General features: G+C 36.1%; 1 protein-coding gene across 1 annotated transcript in view; it reads right to left on the bottom strand.

Moving 5' to 3' along the window:
- Positions 1 to 797: 797 nt before the first annotated feature.
- LOC125679155 (protein zer-1 homolog) overlaps positions 798 to 2,255 on the bottom strand; it is a 31,177-nt gene continuing 29,719 nt past the window's right edge. Inside the window, exon 17 of the mRNA XM_048918128.2 lies at positions 798 to 2,255. This exon is cut by the window's right edge and continues 5,777 nt beyond it. The gene's annotated coding sequence lies outside the window, so the exon portion shown is untranslated.

The raw sequence follows: 2,255 nt of genomic DNA, 5'->3' as shown, positions 1-2,255 counted from the left end.
ATCCGACCCCCGGGGGCCATGATTTTAACAATTTAGAATCTGCATTATATAAGGAAGCTTTCATATAAATCTCAGCTTTTCTGGCTCAGTGGTTCTTGAGAAGAAGATTTTTTAATGACCCTACCCTATTTTTACCTTTTCTTGATTATCTCCCCTTGGAAGGTGGCCTGGCCCTTTATTTTAACAATTTAGAATTCCCTTTACCTAAGGATGTTTTGTGCCAACTTTGGTTGAAATTGGCCCAATGGTTGTTGAGAAGAAGTTGAAAATGTGAAAAGTTTACAGACGGACGGACGCCGGAATACGGGTGATCAGAAAAGCTCACTTGAGCTTTCAGCTCAGGTGAGCTAAAAATTAAAAATACCACTCCGTATTCAATGTTTTTCAATCTGAACTAGGGGGCCTCCATGGCCGAGTGGTTAGAGCATTGCGCTCAAAATCACACGGCCTCTCGCCTCTGTCGACACGGGTTCCAATCCCGCTTGCGCCGGTAAGTGAGAAAGTTTCCCAGTTTACTTTCGGAAGGTCGGTGGTCTCTTCTCAGGTACATTGTATCTGGGTTCTCTCTTCCACCAATAAAAACTGGGCGCCACCAAATAACTGAAAAATTGTTGAGTGTGGCAGAAAACATCCAAACAAACAAACAAATCAATCTGAACTCCCATTTGGAGGTATGTGGCCAGTACTTTCATGAACAAACTCGTATTCATTTTACCCAAGGATATCGAGTGCCAATTGAGTTTGATCAGAAAACCTCACTATATGGTTCAGGTGAACTAAAGAAAAACATAACTAGATAAATTAAGTTGTTCTATTTCAACAGAATGCAAAAAATGTATACTGGTAATACATGAATGTATTGTTACAGTAATGGAGTAAAATTTTCCAGTATCTAATAAAATACATCATACATGTACTCTGTGCATTATATGTGTATAAAAACTACATGTATATGAAATGAGTGAAATGGATCACATCCTAGAGATTTAAATTGGGTACAAAATATACAAGTCGTAGATGAGATAAATAAGATTATAACAAACTTGCCACCTGATAAACAAGCTCCTTGGTTTCAAAATGCTTTTATATTTCAAACATTCAAGACTGACAAAGTTATCCTGCATCATCCAAGAAAACAAGAACTTTTCTTTCTATTCTACAACTGCCCAGAAATATGCAGCCGATCGTTTACCTATACAGCTACAAATTAGGTCACTACTGTCAAGGCAGTTTCCGAAACCGACTTTTTGCTGATGAAAAAGATGAGAATGTAGGGTATACTAGATATCAACTGCTTTCAATACACAGTTTTAGGAAAACTACATGTGAAAGAGTGTTAACTTATCTGCATATATTTAGACTCAGTTTAGTATCAATAGCATTAAAGATGTTATCCAATACAAGAGTATCATCTGCATCGACATGCTTGTTTACAAGAGTATCATCTGCATCGACATGCTTGTTTACAAGAGTATCATCTGCATCGACATGTTTGTTTACAAGAGTATCATCTGCATCGACATGTTTGTTTACAAGAGTATCAATCTTGGAATGAAGTGATTCATTTACATTGAATGACAAATATTCTTAGTCATTTATCAATGTCTTGCAACATTACTAATTAATCTTTATGATTATAGAATTGAACTACGAAGAATTGTTTTATCTAACTAAAACTGATGTCTCCCCATCCATTTTCAATAGTTTTTTAACATTTTTTATTAGGATTATCTTTAAAGTGAAAAATTAAAAGTTATGGTACACAACAGTCACCTATATGCAAAGGTGCTTCAACTAAGGAACAGTGTTGTGAACACATATATTGAATTAAATTTGCCAGCATACCAAATGCCGATGTCAAAAGACAAAGGAGTTATGGTTCACACCAAAAAAAATGCCTAAAACATTCTATTATTTGACCTTTACATAAAAGGTCTCAAGTCATCAAAAATTGCAAGCGACATACTTCTTAGAGTATATCAAATCCCTATGTCAAAAGACAAAAGAGTTATAGTCTGGACAAAAATATTTGACCTTTATTTAAAAGGTCATCAAAAATAGCATGTGATTGTTGCTAACACACCGTCTTATCATGGTATACCAAATATCAAAAACCTATGTCAAAAGACAAACAAGAGGCCCATGGGCCACATCGCTCACCTGAGTCACCTTGGCCCATATCTGAAGACTTTCCATATATATTTGCATGTAAAACCTTAGTCCCTATTATGGCCCCAACTACCCCTGGAGGCCAC

The sequence above is a fragment of the Ostrea edulis genome, chromosome 2 (assembly GCF_947568905.1).
Source record: "Ostrea edulis chromosome 2, xbOstEdul1.1, whole genome shotgun sequence".
NCBI classification, from domain to species: Eukaryota; Metazoa; Mollusca; class Bivalvia; order Ostreida; family Ostreidae; genus Ostrea; species Ostrea edulis.
Note: the sequence above shows the minus strand (reverse complement) of the source record. Positions and strands in the feature narration are given on the sequence as shown.